Raw genomic sequence first — 12,324 nt, forward strand, 5'->3', positions numbered from 1 at the left:
ACCATGTAGATGTTGCTTCTGTACTATTTATTTATTTCTGACTACATTTTATTAGGATTTATAAAGAGATAAAGCTTATCTATCATGTCTTTTTTGTCCAAAACTATAAAAAAAGATCAAAATACAATAAAAATGGGAAAAAAGAGAAAAAGAAAAGCAGGAAAAATAGAGGAAAAAGATTAAGAAGAAGAAATTGGCAAAAGATTTTAAGAGAGTGAGAGAAAGTATTCTGTACTATTTACACAATCATTTAGGGTTTGCCCAACCTGTAACAAGCTAAACATTCGCTGTCTATGTTACAGGGGAGCAGAAGTCACAACGCACAATACCAAGGCTTGGGTTCACCCCGATGCAAAGCCAAAATAGGCCTCTCACACACCATGTGCAGGACTGAGCACAGATCAACTGCTTGTGAGCATCACAGCTGACTGGGAACCAGAGCTGAAATGCTTGTGTGAAACTCAATGAGCCTACCTTTCCCCAAGCCAGAGAGCGATTCCTGGCCTCTTCTCCACTGTAAATTTGTGAGTCATCCTAAGACTGTACATGCTATACCTTTTAAAGCACATCTGAAGCACATTCTTTCCCTCAAAGAATTCTGGGCACTGTAGTTTACCCCTTGCAGAGTTACATTTTCCAGCACCCCTTAGCAAACTACAATGCCCAGAATTCTTTGAGGGAAAGAATGTGCTTTAAAGGTACAGTGTGTCCACAAGCCTTGGTGCGATGTTTGTCACATGGTTTGTCCTTGCAGGGTTTGTTTTTCTTTAACAAATAGCCTGCAAGGGGGGGGGGAGCGCCAGATTGGGGCTGACAGAGTAGGGTGGGAACATTAACCCTTTCCCCAGCCTTAGAAGAAAGTATCGTATTGATGCCAATGGGATCTCTTCTCTAATTGCAAACAGACTCTATGCTGGAAGGTGTGAGATTATTCTGATTGTGACCATTGACCCCCCTCCCTCCCCCATGGTCTGGCTCACCCCACCCATGTGTGCCAGCAATTTGTTTAAAAAAGATTTATGTCTACTTTGGTCCTCTAGAACAGGCAAGCTTCAGTGAAATGTTGAGCTTTGTTTTAAACTGAGGGCTGTTTGATTATTATTTTTTGTCAGTTAAACATAATTTCTTCCACGACTTGCAATATTATTAAGTGTGTTCTTATTGCTTAGGATTCCAGCTACCAAAACTGTCAAAGTCAGTTCCACAATACATAACAGGCAGCCTTCCAAACTGCATCCTGAATTTGAACTGCAGGCTTACATAATAATTGCAACGGACAGATAAATGTGATCAGGCCAATGTACATGGAGAAATATAACCTGTAACCATGAGACTTGTGTTTCTCATTGGAAATGTCTGACACATGCATTATACAGACAATTTTTTTGATGCAGACAGTATCTGTCAATGTACACTTATTTATTTTTAATAAATAATTTTAATTGCCCCAATAAGTACTTTTAGTATGCACACGTTAAAAAGTCATGTGAAGTATACATTTAGTATAAAGTTTCATATAAAATAACCTAATCATTACACAGCCAGAGTCTATCTCGGCTGAGAGTCCTGGAAGACCTGCTCCCTGCTTTGCAGACCTTTTTCTACCTGGCTTGGGAGGGTGGGGCCCTGACTGACTCCAGCTACAAAATCTGAGGCTACTGAACAGAATCTTGGGCTGGAATCCTTGTTTAGGGGGTTTTGCTGCAAGGGGCTATTGTTGATGTAATTTTTTGTATATTTTGTATCTTATGATTTATGTGGGAAACGTTCAGTTTGGTTGTGCACTTTTTGATGTTTTGTTTATTTTTTTATAACTACATTCTTTATGTTCGTGGTTATGCAATTTTTTCATGTTGTAAGCTGATAGCATGGTTTTAACTTTGGTAAGGCAGCATAGAAATAAAACAGCTGATTAATCATCATCAAATTAGATGTTTAAAAAGAAAACTCTGCTACTTGTGCAGAGCAGTTTTCATACATGTTTAATTGCAGCCAGATAGGGGTGAATTTCAACAGAAAACTGGTTCTGTAGAGTGCTGAATCAGAAGAGGAGCATGTTCTAGACTTGGGGCCCATAGCCACTTCCTCTCCAAAACGAAAGCCAGGTTAAGCACACTCATTTAAGCATGTGACACAGGTCACTTATTGTTCAGTCCTTTATGACGTTCAATGAAAGTTACTCCATGTGTGCTTAGAATGGTAGCCTTAGTGCTAACAATGTTTTAGCCCTCAATAAACAAAAGGAAGGCTGTTGTATTTGTTTTTCACACATTTGCGCACAACTTCCAAAACTCTTCTGGTTAAAAATCACTCTAAAATAAAATTTAAAAGTGAGTCCTGTGTCTCTGAGGGGAAATCAGGGTTGACGTTTTGCTGGCTGTGGTTTACATACTTCTCATCCCACTGCATTCCACATACAGTGGTACCTCAGGTTACATATGCTTCAGGTTACATACGCTTCAGGTTACAGACTCCGCTAACCCAGAAATAGTGCTTCAGGTTAAGAACTTTGCTTCAGGATAAGAACAGAAATCATGCTCCGGTGGCGCGGCAGCAGCAGGAGGCCCCATTATGTAAAGTGGTGCTTCAGGTTAAGAACAGTTTCAGGTTAAGTACGGACCTCTGGAACAAATTAAGTACTTAACCTAAGGTACCACTGTATAGAAGCTGACTGGACTGGCAAATGAATCCTGCTTCAGTGATGACACCAATATAGTGCCCATCTATACATTGAAACAAAGAGAAGGACATGAAAGGTATTAGGATGATGCACAGTAGATGTGTGCACAATAGAGAGAGCCAGTGTGGTGTAGTGGTTAAGAGCGGTAGATTCGTAATCTGGGGAACTGGGTTCGCGTCCCCGCTCCTCCACATGCAGCTGCTGGGTGACCTTGGGCCAGTCACACTTCTCTGAAGTCTCTCACCCCCACTCACCTCACAAGAGTATTTGTTGTGGGGGAGGAAGGGAAAGGAGAATGTTAGCCGCTTTGAGACTCCTTCGGGTAGTGATAAAGCGGGATATCAAATCCAAACTCTTCTTCTTCATCATCTTCTCTAAAGAATTCACATCAGGCATAGCAAAATGTAGTGCTTTACATGATATCAGCAATAAGACATGGGTCACCTATATGCCAGCAACCTAGGATACCGTTGTAAGTCCTGTTGTTAAGCCCTTGGTGGAATTTATGCCGGCAGTAGGTAGGATTCCAAAGAGGATATTCATCCTAACCAAGTATTCAAACACTTCCTTAGAATTCCTCCAACTGTCTTTGTGAATATGGATCTTTAGAAAGAGCAACATATGCTTCTCTTAGCCCTTGCCACTTCCAGACCTCACACCAAGAATTTTGTTTAGGACCACATTATACAAACGTAAACAGCACTGTGGATTAAAGTTTTTTGGAGTAAGGATCATTTGCGATGGCTTGGATAACAGAGGAACAAACCATGCCAAAGCAGAGAGCAAGCAATTAAGTAGATAACTTTTTTCTCCTTATCAGAATAGAAAAATGTGTGGTTAACTGTTAACAGCACAATGAAGAGCACGACTGGTGCAATGTACAAGGAAACCAAATTATATGGATGCCGCTTGCTTTGTTTCTAGTGCAAGGCTAGCTCATTTTTAATTATTTCCGGATTAAACAGTTAGCCTGTCTCCTACCATATAAAATGCAGCTTTAGTTTCTTCACGGTCTTTTTGGCCCTTGAACATCTACAGTTGACCATGAAATCCCTTTTGGTGGACTGCGTCTTCACTTTAGAACATGCTCTTTAACATCTCTCGTTGCCGTAAGTATTCATTGTGTTGTCATGAAAAGCTTTTATTGCAAAACTCATAAAACTAGTTAAAGACATGTCCTGTGGTAGATGACAAATGGCCATAAAGTTATTCAAATGTTGCTGCAGGACTGTAAAACTTCCTTGATCATGGAAAAAGACACTGCAGTTGTTGGAAACCCTTGAATTAAAAATAAATAAATAGCTGAGGGAACAGATGAGAAACTATGCATCTTGCTCAATGTTTCACAGAATATAAAATAAGAGTAATCTGAATATCAAGAGAATTAAATATGCTCTGACCCTTGATGGTTTTACCTTCCGTTTTCCCTCCTTCAGTGTTGGCTTTGGATTTGAAGGTCTATCTTGCAAAGTTCGTCCTGGTAGGCTCTCTCCAATATTAGTGCCCCCTCAGGCAGTTTATCAGCTGGTGATGGCAGCAAGCAACAAGTAGCCCTGTAATCAGTGCAAGGCAGCTGTGAGCAACCCACCATTTTCATTACTATTGCTCTTGCTATTTATTCGATATATTACCGGCCCTTCACCTTCAGCTCCCAGGACAGGTTACAACAATTGAAAGGTCAATTTTTAAAAAAATCAAATTACCCACAGTGCTTCTCACATAGCTCCAGTGGGGCTACCATTTTAGTGTTCAACATTTGCCTGGAATGGCATTATATCAGGAGCATTATGGGTATTTTTAATGGCAGGTGACCCAGGGGCTCAAGCGTACTGGCACCCACCCCTCCCCTTCTTTCACACATCCCACATTTTGCTTCCTGGAAAGAGTAATAAATAATATAAGTAGAAACAGAGTTGAAGTACCGGTAGTTCAGCAAAATGACTCTTCACTTCATTGTGTGTCTCCAGGAGATATAGATTTTTCCCATTTTCAATGGTGATGAAAGAGGATTCCATTTAAAATTAATTTATACATGGAATCTGCCAGTTCTGACCCAATCAAGCTTTACCTGCGCTATTCCAGCAAGTTGCTCATACATTAGTGGTTGTTTTGTTTTTAAGTCCAACTATACACACACACACACACACACACACACACACACCGGTATATATATCTCACAACAAAAGAGACAAGGCCCATGTGGTACTATATTTCTACAACCTTTTTTATAAGTATTTTACACAGTTATACGCACTTTTGTTTATCTGTTTTTGTGCTGGAGTGTATATGCATATAATACTATATGTGCATATAATATGCTAGAATTTGTAATATATTTTAAATGGAGACCTTAAAAAACTCACTTCTCATTGAGATCAAGAATAAGGAAAAACAAACATGCAAATGAGTTCAATGTCAAAATTATCAGAAAATTTCATCCCTAATTGTAGATATTATGGAGCAATGCAGTAGATAGCTTGTTGCATACTCAAGAAAATCACTGAATGTCACCTAATGAAATGTCCCTTCTAGTCAAATCAGCAGCAGCAATTGAGGCATGAATACTTTCCAGCTATGGTCTGCAGCAGGAATTTTAGTAATCATACTGATCACCCATTGTTCATCATGCATTGACAAGGGTGCAGAGCAAGTTCAAAGAGCAAGTTGTATTCATATAAGCAGGCCACTCTATTTCACCAATTTTTGAGTTATTGACATACGAGATTGCGAGGAAGACCACCTGAAGGCCAGGCACCAAATCTGCCTATATGTGATGGTTTGTGCAGTGCTTGGTTTTCCTCAAACACTATAGAAGATATTGCTGCTGGAAATCAGTACAAATTTACTAAGAAGCCCATAAAAAGTTTTTATTGCCAGATAAAACCATTTCTGTGTGCATAGTGAATAGATGCTTTTAATTCTCAAATGGCACAGTGAGAGACTCCAAAGATTATGCCCTTACTTAGGTCCTGCGACAAATCAGCATTTTCCAAGAATCCATTAAGAACGATGGGATTACTAGAACTGTAACACTGACCCAAGACTGTCCATAATTTACCGTATGACTTATTTATTCCATTACCATTTTCCCAAGTAGTTCAAGTTAGCATATATGTGTTTAAAAAGGGGTTTTAGAATTTTTAGGGGTTTTTGAATGTTTTATGTAGTTTTATGTAGTTTTTCAATTTCATTGTTCCGCAAGGGACAATGACAATAAAGATATCGTATCGTATCGTATTGTATCGTATCACAAACACACACACACCAGCTTTACAACCACAACAACCCCATGGTTGTTGCATATCAGTCGTTGGGAGCTATTAACCAAAGAATTTCTCTTCTGCCTTTTTACATCTGAAAGCTTCATATGGCAATCAGAAAGAATCTTTCTCTGAGAACAAGATTTACACACACACACAAACGTGTTTACGGGCCTGAAACATCAAAGGCATTTAAATGTTAATGGAATGATGACCACTTTGATGCATTAAGTTATCCTTTTTATTTATTTAGATTACTTACCCACCCTTTAACATAAGATCCTAGTTATGATTACCAAAAATAAAAATATAAAAAATCCAGTTATAAAATAAAGAAAACTGTTACAGCCATAAAAAAGGAAAATGTAAAAGCACTTAGAAACAGTTTCATCTGTAAAACAACTCCACATATGAAAACAATACGAACACTTTAAAACAATTCTGCATATAAAAACAGTTAAGTTTTTTAAAAATCCAAAACAGATGCAGACTGAGACCTTACAACTTTGTCTTCCTCACCTACATTTCCCATGATTCCTCAGAACATTTCCGTGTCTACTCCGCTGAGAACAACACATGCCTACGTGGAAGGTATGTGAGTTTCCCTTGGTTCTCTTGTTTCCTTTCCTCAACCTCTTGTCTGCTTCCATTGAGGTCCTTGCCTCTCACCCCTGGGCATTCCTAATGCTCTTCAGCTCATTCCACTTCATTCAGTTACCCTGCCTGCTAGTCCTGCCATCATTGGTCTCCCAGTTCCTGGTTTCTCTTCTTACCCAGCTTCCAAAACTTCATGAAACTCTTTTCTGCCTCTGGGGTCAAAGAATATGCACTATTTACACTGGTTACTGGGCCTTTGGCCACGCTAGAGATGTCTATGGACATTCTGTGACATCACAGCAGCTCAGTCTATGGCAAGGAGGTATTGCGCACAAGTATTTGGTGGGTTTTCACCTTATTAAAATATGTTGCATGATAAAAGCCCATTGTTCCTTACAACTTAAAAAAAATAAAAATACTTTTCAGCCAAAGTCCTTTAATTTCCCTCTAGGGGAAAAAAGGGGGAGGGGGGACATTAAAAATGCCTCAAACTAGTGTAAATAGCTGAAATGTTTTATGCCGCACATGAGTTTTACTTTAAAGCCAAAAGAGAGAGAGGACATTTATCTGCAGGCACAGCAACATAATCAGTTACCAAGGGGACATAACAAGGACTATTCAGCTGCCTCCATTTCTAGAGATAGTCAAGGTTAGGCTAGACTAGACAAAGGACTCTTGGGATACTCCAAGAGATGAATTTATGCTTCCCTGCAGCAGACCTTGCAAGAGGACAAAACTGAATCACACATGGTTTGTGCTTTGCAGATCCTAAATGCTGATGAATTGAAATCAATGAGAGTTTGCCAGAACATAGAAAAAGAGCAATACTTTGCCAGTCACTGTCCTTCATATTAGTGAACATAACTGATTTCAATGGGGAAATTAGGATACATTGACATTCCAACCATGTTTACTATAATTAACTGCCATTAATTTCAATAGGACTTGTTTTGCATGCTTAGGACTGTGGCCTGAAGCAGACAGTGGTTACCTTTCATTGGGAGTGGGAAACCTTTAGCCCTCCAGATGTAGCTGGCTGGGTTACCATTTTCATCATCCCTCATCATTGGCCGTGCTAGCTCGGGGCTGATGGGAATTGCTTTACATGCAACTGAGATGCAGGAGGACACAGTTCAGGCTGCTAGAGTCAAGGTCTCTCTCTCTCTCTCTCTCTCTATCTCTCTCTCTCTCTCTCAGCTCTTAACCAAAGTATCAGGAACCTCATGCAGAGGATTGTCTTGCTTTGGGAAGGATAGGAATAAATGGACACAGAATGAAGGTAGACTCCGTGGTAAGGGAGCTCCTTGGGACTTTTTACAGCAGCTCTCTGGTCCAGTACTGTAATGTGTGTAGCTATTTCTTGACTAATTTCCTCTCTAGAAGATCATATTGGTTTGTGTAGCATTAATGACTAGGTCACATATCATCACTGCCTGCCTGTCAGAGATATGGACCAGATCCTAGGCTGGTGTAGATTAAAATAGCTCCTTTGATTTCAGAGCTCAGCAAAAACTAGCTCAGCACATCACTTGCAAATGGTGCTCAATTAAGTAATTGTAATTACAATAACAACAAAAATGGTGCTCTCCCCGGCACAGTGCAATTGAAATAGAAGCTACATCTCATTGCCTTTCAGCTCCCTGTTTTATGGATTGTATATTAGCTCATTTTGAGATATTCCCTTTTGCTTCTGAGATAGTCCAAGGGGCTATGATTGGCTGGGCAGATTAAAATTTAAAAGAGACTTTGACTCTCCTATTCCAAGTAAAGGAGTCCCAAATACATTCTTGTTTTGTACAAGGCTAAGGTCATTTATTAATTCTTATTGCTTATTATATAAATGCACACCCTGTCTTTCCACACTAGCCTCTCAAAGCTGCTTTCCCCATGGTTTTTGCATGGGTCACCTGATCATCCTGGATTAAGACAGGAACTTGCCTGCTTGAATTTGCAATTCTGTGTCAGTTTAACTTCACTAATTTAGAGAATTAGCATAATCAACCTGCACTGGGACTAAGAGTGACTTGTTCCATCTTCTAGGCCCAATTCAAAGTGCTGGTCCCTTTGGGTTAGCCTCTGAAGCTTCAATATGTGGGATGGGGAACAGACCTGTAGCCTTCTGGAAGCTGTTAGACTCCCAACTCCTGTCAGTCCCAGCCAGCATAGCTAGTGCCACATCTTAGAAGCCCACATTGTGCTAGGGGCCAGCGGGGCTGCAACATTTAGCCACTCAACTGGTTGTATTTATCAGCTGAAAACCCTACTGGATTATTAAAAAGGAGCACCTGATTAATTAGACAGCAGCACTTTTTAAAAAGAGATAAATGGTTTTTATAAAGAAGTACTTGGAAAAAGTGAATGTGGCAGGTGCTATTTCGGAAGAAGCCTCTTTCCTTCTCTTCCAACATGGGACAATCCCTCTAAGATGGTGGCAGGTGTAGCAAAAATTATGCATCATCTAAAAACCAAGAAAACACTTTTTCTGTCAAGACTCTGTTTTTCATTCATATGCAAATATATGCAGATGATGTATTAAATGGTTAGAAGCTATACAATGAATTGACTGAAGATTATCTTCTGTTGGAAGACAGCACTAATGCCAAGTAATGCCTTTCAGCAACACCATCTGTTGAGACACTTGTAGGCCTTTCTTCTTCTGCCTGCTCAAGTTCTTAGAAGAGTCATCCCGCTGTCTGAAACACTGAGGATAGGACACTTTCAAGATGGCCACCATTCAGCAGCGCAGGCTAAGAGTAGCAGAGTGCACCACTACATTTGTTTATGCTCACTGCCACCAGAGGCACTGGTGTAAATAGCAGGGTGGTTTATGGACCTAGTACCACACATTCCTCCTCCTCTGTTGTCATCAGATATGCTTATGCTGGATCAGCCCTGCAGGTAAAGGAACGAGACATATCCAACCACCTCCACAGACCTGTGAGTCTGCCAGCCGCTTGCAAAAGAGGGGTCTAAGCTGCTCACTCAGATGTATGAACTACTCACTCAGAAGTCTGAGCTAGACAGACATGTAGTTGATCCTGATCAACCCTACCCAGACTTCTGTAGGTCTCACGGGCTTCTGCTTTGTTTACTGTATTTATACTCCACATTTCTGTCGATAACAACCAAAGCAACTTACCAAACAATAAAAGAACAACTTGCGGCCGAGGTCAGACACCCACATTTTCTCAGCAACGTTCTGGAACAACTGGATGAGTTTTATAGGAGGACTAGGCAGTCATTAGCCTACCCCCATCCTCTGAGTGTTGCTACCTAGCCAGTTGAAGGGTCAGTGCCTTCTGCAGCCATTGGCTCCTTCTGGGCAATATTTCCACTTCTGGAGATCTCTCTTGATACCCCAAGGTGTCTGTGGACTGGCCATCAGAGCCAGGTAGCAGAGGTGTCTCCTCAAGGCTCAGGGAAAGTGGGCTATGGTGCCCATGGATATCTCAAAGACAGCTTTTCTCCCCTTAGCAATCTTACTTGGCAAAGTGCGGTGGCAGGAGATTGCTGGGCATGTTCCAGCACACAATCTCAGTCTGTTTGGGGTAGGTGGGCATGATAAAGAAGTTCAACAGGACCTTCTGGTGCCCAATGCAAGCAGAGAGGGCATCCCAGATTGGGCCCCACCAGAGACCAAGGAACACAGGAGTTTTCTGGCAGACAAATTATTGGGTAAAGTATTCCCTTGATGGAGGAGGTCTGAAAAAATATCCAAGACACAAGAACAGCTATCTAATTTTTAGATGTTTTAAAAATTCTAACTCTGTTTTGTGAATTAAAGTGCAATCCACACACACACACACACACACACACACACACACACACACTGTTCAAGACAAAGGGGATGAGTAGGATTCAGCATAGGCTCCTCTTTGCCATGGGACTCCACCATTGAGGCTCCATTTTCACCTAAGTGGGCAATAAGCTACCACCAATGGTTGTCCCACCAACAGCTGCAGACAGTAGTCACCAAAAAAAAGAGAATGGTGGGTGGCAGCAGAATGGTTGACAGTTTTGGATCTACTGAATGCAAAGCCCATGGGATCCCCCTTCAGAATGGGGATGGGGGCATCTTAGACCTGAGGGCTAGATGCAGCTATCCAGCACTCTGTGTTGCCCTTGGGACTCCTCCCATGCCACACAACCTCCCATGCCACACCTCTCACCAGCCCTGCTCTGCTCTCCTCCCAAGAGCTTTGCTAGGCATGATTGCATCTGATAATGCCTTTTGCTTGCATTGATGGAGGTGAGGAGTATGTGAAGAGGCTAGCCTACTACTGCACAAACATAAAATTCACATTTATCGCTCTCTGCTCACTTTTGCTTCTGGCCTTGCCTGTGGCTTACATTTGACCCCTGAAAGGTTTCCTGGAGCAGAATGTGGCCCTCAGACTGAAAAATGTTCCTCACCCCTGCTTTACGGGGCCCAATCTTCAGGCCTGTCAACTTCAGTGGCCTGGAACAGTTGTAGCAAAAACCACCATGGCCGGGGCAAGCCAGCAGCAGGGGATCCACCACCACTGTCTTTCTGGGCCCCTTGTTAGGCTTGTTCTTCCAGCACAATTTTTATTCTGGGTTTTATTGTTGGTCATTGTTTATAGAAAGGCAGAGTGTAAATGCAATAAAATAAATATAAATAAACCCTACTGGTGGTGTGTATCGAATAAACAGCCTCACTTCTGCATAAATATAGCTTCAGTTTCTAAAAAGTATACTTGATACTCTACCACTTAAGCATCACAGATAATTTCTCCCACTTTAGAAAGGGTCATGTGCAAGGCCAGTGTGCCTTCCAAATCCCTCTAAAGGGCTTAATACTGGTGTAGCACAGAGTTTATGCTCCCTCCCAGGGCAGACATGAGTGCGAGCCTGCATTTAAAACTAAAATAAAGCTTTCCCCTACTATCTATCATCTGCATCTTTCCCCACTCAGCACTCTGCTCTTTTATTGTGGCCAATGACTCATGGCACTCTTATCTCTTCGATACCTAACAGTCGTGGAGATCACATTGTCCATTTCTAAATAGGGGCCCAGCACAGTGACCCCCATTCTCTTCTGTTCTGCTTGAGCGACAGGTTTTTGCAGCAAGGTGCAAAAGTCGGTCCAATTTATTGCAGAGTCAAAGTTTGTGACTACCTGTAACCAGATCAAATGTAAGATATAATTTTGCTGTTAGAGGGAATATTCCCTTTAATTTGCATATTAGTGATATGAAATTGCAAATTGTGAAATGAGTTTGCTCGTTTTTATAAAAACAATAACAACAGATGAACAATAAAGGCAAGGGAATATTTAAAAGTGGGGTAGGGGAGAAGAAAGTTTTACTAGTGAAATGGAACATCTCAGGTGCAGTATTCAATTCCTCATCTAGCATAACCCTTAAGCAGGAAAGTAGTGAATGTGTGTCAGATAGTCAGTTGTCCGCAGTTGTAGTCCAGGGTGTTGAATGCCCCCTCCCTTAGGAATGCATGTATTTATATTAATCAAAGATGAAGTGCCAGTAAAAAAACAACAACACACAGGTAAAGGACCCCTGGACAGTTAAGTCCAGTCAAAGGTGACTATGGGGTGTGGCGCTCATCTCACTACAAGCCAAGGGAGCTGCCATTTGTCCACAGACAGCTTTCCGGCTCATGTGGCCAGCATAACTAAACTGTTTCTGGCACAACAGGACACCGTGATGAGTGCCAGAGCGTACAGAAATGCTGTTTATCTTCCTGCCGCAGTGGTCCCTATTTATCTGCTTGCACTGGTGTGTTTTCGAACTGCTAGGTTGACAGAAG

The 12,324-nt window shown here is 41.4% G+C and overlaps 1 long non-coding RNA gene across 1 annotated transcript in view; it reads right to left on the minus strand.

Annotated features, from left to right (window-relative positions):
• Nucleotides 1–1,402: 1,402 nt before the first annotated feature.
• The window catches only part of LOC308587549, a 29,851-nt gene continuing 18,929 nt past the window's right edge, over nt 1,403–12,324 (minus strand). The window contains exons 3-4 of the long non-coding RNA XR_014008436.1: nt 4,081–4,233; nt 1,403–2,723 (exon numbers count right to left, since the gene is read on the minus strand). This is a non-coding gene — a long non-coding RNA (uncharacterized lncRNA). The remainder of the gene's footprint in view (nt 2,724–4,080; nt 4,234–12,324) is intronic.

The sequence above is a fragment of the Podarcis bocagei genome (assembly GCF_964188305.1).
Source record: "Podarcis bocagei genome assembly, chromosome: 5".
In the NCBI taxonomy this organism is placed as follows: domain Eukaryota; kingdom Metazoa; phylum Chordata; class Lepidosauria; order Squamata; family Lacertidae; genus Podarcis; species Podarcis bocagei.